General features: G+C 34.9%; 1 pseudogene; it reads left to right on the top strand.

Moving 5' to 3' along the window:
* The first annotated feature begins 9,125 nt into the window (after positions 1 to 9,125).
* On the top strand, positions 9,126 to 12,214 carry LOC149194927 (uncharacterized; annotated as a pseudogene).
* The last annotated feature ends 2,060 nt before the right edge of the window (positions 12,215 to 14,274 follow it).

Raw genomic sequence — 14,274 nt, 5'->3', positions numbered from 1 at the left:
TATTAATTAGGGAAATTCCTCAAAGGAATTGCACAACCTATCATAGACCTTCCTCTGACTACATGCACCACCTATACAATTCAGATGTTTATACAACTTATAGTAAATTTTCCTTGAACTGCAATCTCAAATGGGTAACTCTCAGATCCAGCATGCATGATTTATTTATGTGTGAATCATCAGTTATCTAGTTGAGCACTGTAGGCAACACCACACTACTAGACCTCCCACTAGTTCCTCCAATAGTTGGAACTAATTTAACCTAATTTACCTCAGTTAAACTGAATTAATTAATTTCAACTCAAAATAAACTTAACTAGGGCTCCTATTAAGTAGGATGCACTACATGACTCAAGTTAGACCCTCCACTCGAATTAACTGATCCAACTAAGTCGAATTAACTTAGTTTACTAATACAAGTTGTCATGAGATGTGGAATTACAATTTTATTCCTAATTTAATTCAGGGAAAAAATAAAATTAGGATTTTATTGTTGCATTTTCAACACTCTTTTTTCACCCATTTAGATACTCCAAAACGTATGATTACATGGAAACAAGGTTAGTGGTATGCTAACCATTTCTAGTTTCCAATCATTTTCTCGAAGAAATTGTTCCATTTTCTTGGTTCTCTACATTCTCCACACATCCAACTTTGTGACCGTAATGATGAGCTAGTGTGGATTATTGCTCCACATGGTTATTACACTCCCAAATTGGGGTATTTGTAGCTTAGTTCTACTAATCATATCTTGTGTCTTAGTGGTCGCGGATGCTTTCGAAATTTAAGTATCCGTCAAAATCCAAGTAGTTGGTTTGGTGTATTATGACTGGTAATTTTCCCACCTGGGACATTATGCAACATGTATAAAATCAAGTTGGTTTGGTGTGCCTTGTACAAAAATAATGTGGAATATTATGATCACACTTTTATTCATTTCCCTTTTGTTGGGTAGATTTGGGATACTTGTCTTAGTTTGCTAGGTCGAGGTTGCCATTGGGTGGGGTTTACATTTGGGGCCACTTGAAAAGGCTAGACTAAGAACACAGCTACTTCTACATTTCATGTGCTTCCCATCATTTTATGTTTCAGAATTTGGATTGCTCGCAATAAAGCTATCTTCATGGATTCATCATATTATGAATAAAAATTGTTGTTGATGGTTTGGCCATTCTTTCTCACTTCCCACAATCAAGGATTTCATTGAATGCAAGGCATGTTTGTATTAAAATTCTAGATATTACAAAACCTTGGGGTTATTTTGACAGTACTTCCTAGGGGGAAGATCCTATTTGCAGACATGGTTTTGTTCTTTATTTAGCTTAAAATCACTCTTTTCATGTTAAAATGGGTATGGGAAAGGGGAAAAATATTTGGGCAAAAGGTTAATGTATGTCGTGCTCTTATTACATTTGTTGTTATGAAAGGTGTTTCTCCTCTTCAGTGCTTTGGTGACTCTTTGGTTATTATCAACTAGGTTAATTTAATAGAATGTTACAAGAATATTGTGCTTGTTAATATTGTTGAGGACCTTCAATGAATTAAACTATTTTTCACATATTTTACATGCCACCATGTTTTGAAGGAGAGGAGCAAGACCACTTATAGTTTTTCAAAGGAAGGCCAACTCATGGATATGGGATTATGGTTGGTAACCAAGTTCGAGGGTGATGATCATTATTAGTTTTTGCATCGGCCCTATATGGATGTGAATCCTTTTGGTAACATTTCATAATTCACTACATATTTTAGTTACATTTCTACTTTGCAATCCTTTTTGTATGTTTTTATATCATACTTTCTGAGATATCTCATGATACAAATACTTGTATAAACATTAACTTGTTTTCAAGTATGCTCTATGACATGTTAGCGAAGATTGTATGCTTTAGGTAAACATATAGTTGTTATGATTTTTAAATAGTTTTTCCACACAAAGATCGAGATAGATCCTTGCAGATTACACAAGAAAAATATGTATATACAAAATGTATTTTCCTTTTCTATAAATGAAAATACGAATTTCTTTTCTGACGAAAAAAATATAAAATATATTCTAAACATATTGTAAATAATTTATTAAAATTTTAAACCACATTATTCAAGAGTTGACATCACCCCATGAGAACAAATCCTAGTAGGGTATTTCCCTCATGGTGACATGGGCATAACACATTATATGGCACATCTATTATGTAATATTACATGGGCTACATTTATGTAATATAACAAGGGCTATATTTTTGTTTGGATTAATTTGTAAGTGGAGAGGGGGTCCCACTGTCCACTTATGTGGGCTTCCCCCTCCTCATTTCACATACATACTCCATTAATCCATGAGCCCATTAAGATGAACCACCCCCTTTTAAAAGAAAACTATTATATTATGTATTTTTTTTTTTAATTTCACTTTAATTCATTTTATTTTCTATTTTTTAAATACTTCTCATTTATTTAAACGAATGTACATGACCAAAGTTTTTTATAACCGGAGAAACTTTAACCACTTTTGATCACTCAACTTTAGAAGATCATATCTCGAGTTTTGTTGCACCAAATAACGAAAATGAGGGATTGCTATAAATTTATTTTAGTGGAGAACAATCTAGTAGTGGTTATTTGACAAAATTAGATCATTTACTACCCAACAATTTAACAAAAGCGAAGGCTCTGAATTTCCAACGAAAATATATTTTTTTAGTTTGTTTTGGAAGAAATTTCTTTGGCTAAGATTATTTGTTGTCGCTAATTCATTACCATATTGTTCAATTTCTAATTATATCTTTGTAAGAATGCAAGGGAAAGCATGAATTTTCTTTTCTTAATTTATTCAATTGAATTTTATTACATTTGTTTGTTGTCAAAAAAATTGGAAATTTGAGTTTTGTTTTCATTTTAATTGGTTTCTAATTTCAATTTTTTTTTAGATTTTGTTCAAGGGATCCGGATTTGGAGCTTCAGGGAGATAGGATTGGAGCAACAGATCAACAAAATATATTTACAGATTTAAGAAATCAGATATTAAAATTTCCTTGCAACAGACTCCTTTTTCGAAATTCGATTAGTAAGTTATTAAAGAAGCAAGGATATGCATTTGGATGGTTTTCGATTTCTAAAAATAAGAAGGTAGTACATTAATGTAGGGGTCAGAGCCTTGGAGGAAATTGAATATTTTGGACCAGATCTAAGATATGTATTAAAACTCCAAAAAAATCATGTTATGAAGAGATCTTTTTGAGAATTTTATGTACTCATGAATTTTTTAGCATACCTGCAACTCTTGTACACTATTTTCTTAGTTGAAGGTTGACTAGTAGCCTTCATTTTCATTCTATTTTGATTCTCTTTTTGATCCAGATAAGTATTTGATATTGGGTTTTTCACTACCGTAAATTTCATTTAATTATGTGCTTATTTAAATCATTGAAAAGATATATTTTCATGATGGGTCTAATTGATATCAAGGTTTAGCAATGAATTCAATAAATGTGCATGCTATCACTCATAACTATTTAACGGTTTTATGGAACATTTTTCTTTGTTTTTATCATGATTGTATTATGAGAACTATTTCCTTAATGCACTTATACTATTGATTTTGAATTCATTCCATTTTATTTTAGATATATGTACAACAAAGTTGAAATAACTATTTATCAGATAGTTATATGTACATATTTGTTTGAATAAGTGGTAGATCCTGCAATTATTTCCTTGGCCAATTAGCTTGATTCTATTCTGGGTTCAAGCTAGTCCAAATTTCCTTTTAGCTTTTCTCTTGATTGGGATGCGATATATATCCTTTCCTAATTTATATAGATTAGGATTTACTTTTGTTTCTTGCATATTAGAATAGATTTCATTTAGATTAATTCATTTCACTTTTGGAAGTCTTCTTTCATAGGAACAATACCATCGATGGCTTGAGTGATCCCTTTTGTCAGTGAGGACTACTTTCTTGCAAGCAAGCTACAAGAGGGTAAGTTTGATGCTTTTTTATGTTGATAGTAACTAGAAATATCATATGTCAACTGGGAGAGTGAGGGGCAATTGGACCCATTTTAACCAATTTTGAATCACAATCCAAAATTGATAAGTACCTAATTGGGACCCCGACTAGGTGATCTCTGTAATTTTGATTATGGTCATCTTTAACCATCAAAATTTTGGCACTAGTAGGAGGGCCGCATATAGACTATCTATGTAGGGCCTTCTTTTAATTTTTTTAACTAATAATTGTTCATGTGTACATTCCTACTTTGGGTCGTGATTTTAACTCATCTAGGCCTATCAGAAACAACCCAAAAGGCAGCTTGAATCCTTGTCTAAATTGAAATTCGATGGTGAAAATAAAATTTCAGATTTGGATCATCTTTGTCAATTTGTGGATAAATGTGAATATTTTTATATTACTAACAATAATGAAATTTGGAAGTTGTTTACTCTCACATTCCAAGGATAAATTCAGAAATGGTTCAAGAAACTACCTGCTAAGTCTATACATTCATGGAATCATTTTATAAAGTTTTTTTGGTTAGTACATCAAAACTACAATTATGATTATTTGTGTTTAGAAATTGAAGAATCCTTCTATGCATGTAGGTGGATCTCTTAATTAATTTTATGCCAAATTCATGTTTTCTTTAGATTCCATCTCAAATACTTACCTTCAACCAATGATATGATTGAATACTTTAATTCTCTTGTCCCTTATGACTATGAACATAGTAAACCAAATAATCATGAACACGATGTCTCAACTTTATTAATTAATTTTGAATCTAAATTTGATTTTATTGATCCCATGAAAAAACTAAAAAATATATGACAACCACAAATATTGGGTGTTTTCTTAACACACTTTCATATTTCAACATATTGTTGTCTAAATGCAAATCTGAAATCTTAAAATACACCAGAAACATATCCTAATGGTTGCAGTCATCATAAAGAAGGATCAATATGAATTAATCTAATACATTATTTAACTAATGAACTAATTTATTTTTCCTCATCAGAGGTAGATTTAAAACTAGTTCTCATTTCCTCAACATAATTTTTATCATTAAATCACAATTCTAATCCTATTAATGATGTTTTAAACCATGATGATGAATATTTTCCGAAATCATCTAATTGGTTATACTATGTCAACCATTACTTTTTGTATCTGAATTTTTTTTCAAATCTGAATGCATTTAGCAGTTATTCTACCAATCTTTCTATTGACACCTTTCCTTCACCTAGTTTATATTTATTTGAAAATGATACTTTTCCATACGAGTATCCTTTGCCTATCAATGATAATTATAAATCTCTTTCTTATCCATTTATTGATGTTGTTGATTCAAATATTCCATGTGATTTTGAAGAAAGCGAAGCCATACATGATAGGTATTTTGATCTTAATGGCATTGAACCTCAATGATTGCAGAGTGAATTATTTCCAAAAGAATATTTAAATCTAGCAGATTCTCACGCTTTGACTATATTTCCATTCGCTAAACACAAATTTGTTTCAACATTTTGATGAACCTAATTTTCAAGTTTCTAATGAAACTAATTCTAATTCTCTTTTGAACCTTGTTTTGATAAAATATTGTTGGAGCTCCCTTCTAGTGGTGAATCTTCCTCCACAAAAAATTAGTCATCTCAGATTTTCACCACCAAATTGTCTTTAACAATAATGTAAACGACAATGTATTTTATTTTTCATTCCTTATTTATGATGGGTTGATTCATATTTTTATTCAAATTTTACATTTAGAATTTTTGATAGTTTATGTTGGCATTTTAAGCACTCAAGCATTGAAAACTTATCAAGTGTGTTAATTGAGGAAAATTAATTCCAAAGCCTAAATTATGAGTATCAACAACTTCAATTTTTTCATGTGCAATTGAGGCTTATAACATACAAGCTTACTGTATCTTTTGAAATAAATTTTCCATAAGACTCAGAACTTAAAAACACATTACAATATGGTCAACTATTTACTCTACCTAGAAATATTATGAAAGATTCATTAGATTTCCACTCTCATTTTAATGGTCCATTTGACCGGAAATCTCAAATCTAAAGAATACTTTTGATAATGCTTTTCCTCTGATACATAGTACTAACATCTTTCTGTTGGCCACAACATTTAAAGGTAAACCATTTGAGTTTGGTATGACGACCTTGCCCTTTTTTAATCTTATCTAATTATTAATAAATCTACATCCTAAATTTTATGATGCAAATGAAATATGGTTAGAGAAGAGACACTTCTTGTAAATAAGCAATTTATTCTCCTAAATCTGTTAGAACTAGATGTACATGATAGTTTAAAGTTTTCTTTTAATAGTTTAATATTAATTTTAATTTTAATTTTGTTGCTAACTTTTTAGGAAATATGACTACAGTTATTTCTATTAGTTCCTGTAGATTAGAGTGGGAGAAGGATTAGTTTGATTTAGAATTTTTTTTTAGGTTTAAAATAAGCAAGCAATGAGCCTTCAATTTTTCCCCGTGAAGAATGTTTCGAAGCTTATCCCAAATAAAATCTGTTTCGAAGCTTATCCCAAATAAAATCTGATTACGAACACATTAAGGGAAGCATTAATACTCATCATAATTTTAACAAGTTTTGGTTTGATCAATTTTGAACAATAAAGATGTACATATGCTCTACTCTACATTTTTGAGATTCCTCTCCATCGGCTCTGGTACTAAGGTAATCTGGGTGATTGTTAATTCATGTTGATTTGGGTTTCTTACATGATTTTTGTTGTATACGTTGCTCCATTCCAATAAAATTCCAAAAAAAAAAAATCAATCTAAAGTTTGATTCCTATCCATATATATAAAAGTTACTAAATAGGTTGAGAATTTGGCATTGTTTAAGTGGGCTTTAAAGAAAATTTTCAGGGCCGATAAATAATTAAATGAGTTTCATTTTATCTACATTATAGAAATCATAATTTACAAAAAATGATATGAGAAGTTGCAATAGAAATCAACACACATTCTCGCATATTTTCATTGTTCTCATTTTAATATTATTATTTAAAGCACAAATCTGATTTTTTTATGATTCCTATTCATTGGTGATATCTTGAACATTATGCCATTTCTTTTTGGTAAGTGTTATACACATACATGGCAGCAAGAGAGTATGAATGATAAACATGAGCGTGTATTTCTTATTCACAATGATACATATTCATAATACATAGGAGTGACCCTTGGTTTCATATTCCAAGTGGTCCCTTGGACTCCTTTTGGTTGTTCAGCTTCCACACCAACCCTTAGAGGATTAGGTGTCCAACATTCCACCCCTTAATCTGAAGGGTTATGTATGAGTCCAAGAAGAGAGTTGTAATACAAAACATGCAAAAAATGCATGGCAGCACTAGGCTGAATGTGCTCTCTAAAATGTTGGTATAAAGGGAGGTGGTTCAAGGATGACCACCAAGACTGGAACACTTAGTGTAGTTCCTGGAACTCTTTCAAATCTGGCATAAAGCTCAGGTCTTCTTCTAGAGGATGTGCTCTTGATGTTTTGAAGAGGGAAGCCTTCAACCATGAAAGGGAGGTCTCACCCCGCATAAAAGGGAGAACCTCAACCTGAAAAGGGAGGTCTCAACCTGTGATCTCAACCTGTGATGGTTTAAGGATGACCAACAACTCTTGAATGCTTAATGCAATTCCTAGAACTCTTCCAAAACTGGCAAGAAGCTGAAGTCTTCTGCTAGAGGAAGTGTCCCCAATTCTTTGAAGAGGTATCACTGACTGAAGGCATGCTTAGGGGCATATTTGTCTTTGGATATAACTCTAAATTTGGTATGGCAGGTTGTGGCTCAGGCTCGTTGATGTTTCTTTGAAGCTTGTAGATGACCGTCATTTCTCCCCCGCTAGATGCAAGGTTAGAAGATGAAGAAATCTCAACTGAAATATCTTCTTGGTTGTTGAAGCCCATTGCCAAGAAGTGATCCATCTAAGATGAATCTTTGTTCTTGCAGGATTTTTGTTTATGAAGCATCTGTTTGAAGAATGACTGGTTTTATGATAGTGCTGACATGGATGAAAATCAAAACAATGATCTTTCACGTGGCCAACTCGGTCACAGTGTTCAAATTTCACAATCTGTTGTTGTTGCTGTGGAAGAGCAGAATCTGGAACAGCTGAAGGTGAATTGTCATAAAGGAATCCAACACGTTGAAACTCGATGGGCATTGAGTAATCTGGAATATGAAAGGACACATCCTTGTCATATTCAAGACCAGTTCTGTGCTTGTTGTGGACAAGCTCTTCCCAAGGTCTGATGATGGGCTTGGGAAGTGCAAACTGAACTTCTGCATCTGCATGTACAGCTGCTGCTTCGTTGGGTACTAAATCTGAATGAACTGTAACATTATTGTCTTGGTGTTTATGGGAGTCCATTTCAATCTTCTGAATAGAAACAGGTTCAGAATAATGAATCCACAACTGTAATTCTTCCTACTGTAGTTGAGATTCAATCTGCAAAAATTCAATCTGTTCTTGTGCATATTGTAGAAAAGTCTGAATTTTTGAGAGAGAACTTTTGCTGATTTGGAATGTGTCATCAGAAATAGATAGTATCATAGTTTTCAAGAACTCCAATATTGCATTAATTCTGGTCATTTTCATTGAACAAATGAGATCAGTCTCTCGAATTATATGGCTAAAATGGTTGCAACAATAAACAAAGATACCCTGTTGGAGAAAATGCACAGACATAATTTTGCACAATGGCCAAAATACACTCAAATTTGGCAATATAACCAACTATCACTCTAAAACTTGCCACAATTCTCGGTACACTGAAAGGTATTTAGCGCATCAAAACCAAGCCAAGCTCGTTGCAGCTTATAATTAATATCTTAGGTTTCAATATATAAGACCAAATTCAACAATTTAAATAGTTATAAATTCAATGAGTCTTGCCGACCATTCATTAATGGAGCAAGCATCCCACATGCGCAGAAACATAGGAAGCTTTCACATACCGTAGCCTCATTGACAATATTCTTTGTTACAATCTTTGTTACAAAATCTCTCGCAGAGACCAACAACGATCAGGATTTCAATTTTCAAGATAGAGGTACTCCTCCTCAGCTCAGTGATGTCTTCCTACGCAAGTGCCCGCGATGTCGATCCTGTTTACAGGTCATATGTAGAGAACTGTGAGAAAACTAGTTGTGCCAAAAAAACTTGTTTCAAGGATTGCAAACTTCCTATAAATAGTGCTTCTGTGGAAGGTGCCTGGTTTATGCAAGAACCTCTATACTTGTGTTGGAAATAATGGGACTATAAGAGCGACTGTCACTACCACTGTATGGTTAAAAAGGAGGCAGACAGGGAGAGTCTGGGACAAAAACCTGTAAAATATAATGGAAAATGGCCTTTCAAGCGAGTTTTTAGCTTCCATGAGCCAGTGTCAGTGGCATTCTCTGTGTTTAATCTTTCCTTGCAGTTCTGTGGATGGCTCTCATTATAATTAGAAACAGAAAACTCATGAACTTTCATTAATCTATTTGTTCAATTACATCACACTTATATAGGAATAACACCTAACCACTCATAACTAATTCTGTTCAACCACCTACAACTAATTCAGTTCAACCACTCATAACTAAATCTATTTCTGCATTATTCTCACATCCTCCCTTAATGGAGAAATGGATTTTCTACAATACCTAACTGACTTCTAGAACTTGTGCTTTGAAGATCTGCTGTATTCTCTAGATTGATCTAGCTACTGCATTAACAGAGGGTAGTTGGAATTAATACCTTCCAACACTCCCCCTTAATTCCAACTATATAACAAATATATACTATAGCACGATATACAAGAAACTATATTCTTAATCATGACGACTTAAACTTTAACTTGCCTGCTGGTCTAAGTCTCAGCTAGGCTTACAACAAAACATTTCATTTTTGTCTTCTTATTAAAAGGTCCATGCTTGTTCCTTTTCCATTGCTGGTGCAGTTTCATCTTCACCTTTTTGGGTTTCCTTATGAAATTCCTTTGCTCCTTGCTTACATACTTAACGTCAACAACCTCTTTTGGATTGAGAGGCAATGCAAGATCTCGAACGAGGTATTTTAATTCATGTTCTCTCCACTTTCCATGAGGAACCAACGAAGGAGTCACCAAAATGCAGTCATCTTTGAACATGAGCGGCCTTCGAAGAACATCCATGGTAGTATCCTCCAAAGTAGCAGTCATCTTGAAAGTAGATCCAATAAAACTTCTAACAACCGGACAAGTTTTAATCTCAGTGATTTCTTCAACAGCCTGATCCTCAACAACATGAGTGATTTCTTCAGGGACATGATCTTCAACAACATGAAACTCTTTGTCAATGGACTCAACAACACTGCTAATCCCAAATGGGTTCATGAGAAAATGATCATTAAAAAGATCATTGCCAAAAAAATCTAAAATAATAGACATAACAGTTAGCTTTATCACACTTCAAACAGCTTTATCACACTTCAAACAAAACGCCTTTTCTACTGCCTCTCTCTGCTCTCCTTGGCCCTCCGGGCTCCTCCAATCAGACCCGCTGTCACAAACGGTGCTCACTAACAGCACTCTCTTGAACAAGACCCACTTACACGATTTTTGCAACAAAATAAAGAAAACCGGGCCGACTGAAAAAGAATATGACCACGGTAGTAGAAACGGTGGAAGCTTGCAAAACACACCAGCAAAGTTCTGGCAGCAAGGTTTCAAGAAAATCAAAGAAACATGCGCAGGGAGTCTCCGTCTTCTTCTGGACACACCGGTTCTCACACCAGCAACTGCAAACGGTTCACAACAGCTTCTTGACAGCACCGTCTCCGTCTTGCTTCTTGACAGTTCTAATACCCGAGTTCTGGTCTCGACGGTTCTATTCTGGACAGGGCGGTTCTGGACAGGGCGTTCGACAGCACACCAGCAAACCTCGACGCAACTGCTCACGGAGATCTCGCTTCTCCACCACGGCACGGCCACACTTCAGCACTTATTAGCACGCCTTTCTTCTGAGGTCTGCGCTCTCTCGTAGCGGTTCCTGTTAAAATTTCAAACTCTGTACTTGTTAGTTCTATTATGGCTGAGTTGGAAACTGATTCACCTGTTTCCCAGGGTGACTACGACAGGCTGGTTTTGTCCACAAATCCTTTTATGAAAAAAAATCTGGAGTTTTTAATTGATTGCATGGATGATCTTTCCATGGAACAACAGAAGTTTCAATATTATTATCGTAATCTTTCACGACAAGAATCTCAGCAGCAGGCTTGGTTGCGAAAAAAGAAGAGAAGCCAACGATGGCCGTGGAGGGTTCATCTAAGGCAGAGGAAGCAGGTCAATCGCCATCCAACAGCGAAACCCAAAATGGAAAAGACGATAATTCCCAAGAAAACGATGCCGCACAGGAGCAGAAGAACAACGCTGCCTCCAGAGACACTTCCAGTCAGACTCTGTCAGGATCGGCTCTTAACAAGAGCTCTCTTCCTCTTCACGACGGCAGTTTCGAGGGCCCTTCAGCGGCAGTGGCAGCTCCTCCTTTCCGTCAGACTTCAAACGACGACTTCAGAAAACAGTGGCACACAACAGCACCCTAGCGGGTCTCAGGGCTCTCGGCATCTCCAGCAGCAACAGACAAAACACTCGGTTCCACAGCTTCGCAGGTGGCACAAACAAGTTCACTCTTCAACAGCAGATACACCACTCGGCCTTTCTCACCTGCGCTCTCACCCCAGCTCAAATCCTGAGCTCTGATACCAAATTAGAAACAGAAAACTCATAAACTTTCATTAATCTATTTGTTCAATTACATCACACTTATATAGGAATAACACCTAACCACTCATAACTAATTCTGTTCAACCACCTACAACTAATTCAGTTCAACCACTCATAACTAAATCTATTTCTGCATTATTCTCACAATTATTAATTCGTGTATATTACAAGCTACCATTGAGGCCTAAAAACAGAAGCACATACCATGAATTTACTGGCTTGTGGAATATATATGGCATTTTATCCATGAATGCATGGATTTAGAGTGCCTTCTTTCATAGCAAGGAGGTGGAGTTAACAGAAAAATTGATTATTCATCAGCAGTGGCACTAGTGGGCTACCGGCTAATTATTTCCATCCTTCAGACCTTAAATGTTACGGATGAGGTTGCTCGACTTATGGTGGCTAAGAAATAAAAGCGATGGAAAGCTTGTCCAGCGAATTGCGAATTTGAGTTGGAGTATATGACCGGTTGACTCTGTGGGAAGGAAGTCAGGAATTCTTCTTACAAGATCAACCAAAACAAATCTTATCAGGTGATGAGGAACAAAAAACATGACATCGTCATTATGCCTCCATCATCAGGCTCTGCTTCACACGGTTCATTGTTTTCCCTCCCTGCTAGCTAGCTTAATAGCTAGTTTATATGGCAAGCTTTTTTTCACATTGAGCATGTCCCTCAAATGGAAAATTGTTGGTTCAGACACAAAAAGACCACACGAATTGCAATATTGGGGCAACACCACAAGTCGGTAGATTTGTTTAGGCATATGACAGCCAAACATCATTCCCATGAATAATAAATTGCAGTTCAATCAAAACTGCCAAATCTGAAAATACAGACCTGTTTCTTCTCGTGCCTTGCTAATTTGATGCGACTTAAGACATCCTTTAGCTCTTTTATACAAAAAGTAAATAGCTTTTCGTTACAGCGGGACGTGATCTCGTCCATGCTGCCAAATAAGACTGCTAGTATGCAGTATCTTCTTAACAAATTTAGCTAAATAGAAAACCCAAGTCGCGATAATTCACCATTTTATCGGGTGTTTATATGGTCCAGAAGGGGAAAAGTAGTGATACCATCGACTATAGGGACATGGAGGACAGGGTTCAATAACAGGTATTGGGAATGAACAAAGATGAGAACCCCCGAGGTGTTTTCAGATAGCGTGGAAGAGTGGAGAGGGGAGAGACAATAAGGCTCATGTGAAAAGTGTGGAATGATGCAGTTCAGGTGAATGTGTGGAATGGTGCGGTTCATGTGAGTCGAGGGTAACGTTCAATAGAAGGATAAATGCAACATTCAACAAAGAATGATTCCGCTGCGTAGTAGGAAGAGGGAGTCAAGGTGTCGGTGTGAAACTTGCTAGGGAGGCTGGACTGTAGATGCATTTTCTTTTATTTGAGACCAAGGATAAAGAAGCCAACACGAGAGATCGTCTGCTTTGATATCATGTTAGACACATATACGTCAGCTAGAGAATATGAATGATAAGCATGAGAGTGTATTTCTTATTCACAATGATACATATTTATAATACATAGGAGTGACCCTTAGTTTCATATTCCAAGTGGTCCCTTGGACTCCTTTTGGATGTTCAGCGTCCACATCAACCTTAGAGGATTAGGTGTCCAACAGTAAGTACTATTTTTTGGCTTGATGTTTTACTTAGCTTTGGTTCAATAAATGTAATGATCATAGGAACATGGGAACTTTCATAAAGATGAAACATCTTCACGCTCTTTAATATTGATCATGAAAAGAAGTTACATCTTTAAAACACGAATTTTGGAGAAAATCAATACCTCTAAGGTAAATCATAACAAAGTTCTTCAAGTTAAATTTCATATGTTTATTTTCATCTTCTAAAACTTTCAATTTGATTTCAATATTTTGAAATCTATGCTTTGGTTTTGCAGGTTCTCATTGGCTTCTTGTGAGAATTGATTTTGGTGTTAGACTAAAAATTCTTTAATTTATTTTGCATGCCTTCTAGTTTAATAATGTAGTTTTGATGATGCCCAACTTGAAAAAAAGTTACATCAAGTTGTCATTGTACCTTTATCCTATTTTTATTTAATATCTCATTAAGCCTCATCTTTGAGTTAATTACTAAGGATTATCAATTAAGGCTTAGCTGTGAAGAAATATATTTTCAAGAAAGGGGCCCTTGACTTGACTTCATCTTTTACTCATAACTACTACCTAGAGTTAGGATTTTCTTTTGAATAAAAAGCTGATCTATTCCAAAACCTTATGTGACGTAATTATTACTCAATCTAAATGAGAATCCACATATTAACCATATATTATTTTTCTTTAGGTTGGTATCTTTTTTCTTATCTAGTCTTGTTTATGTTTTCATATATTCATCGCGTACTCATTTACCTTCTCTTTTAGGTGTGCATGTTCACTCTTAATTTCCAATTTCTTACTGGTGATAGTTTATCTTTTCTTCGGCTTTCTTTAGATTTC

The sequence above is a fragment of the Pinus tabuliformis genome, chromosome 2_2 (assembly GCF_031772625.1).
Source record: "Pinus tabuliformis cultivar Carrire ecotype Pingquan chromosome 2_2, CPIR1, whole genome shotgun sequence".
NCBI classification, from domain to species: Eukaryota; Viridiplantae; Streptophyta; class Pinopsida; order Pinales; family Pinaceae; genus Pinus; species Pinus tabuliformis.
The sequence above is the reverse complement of the archived record's forward strand: the minus strand, read 5'-3'. Positions and strand labels throughout refer to the sequence as shown.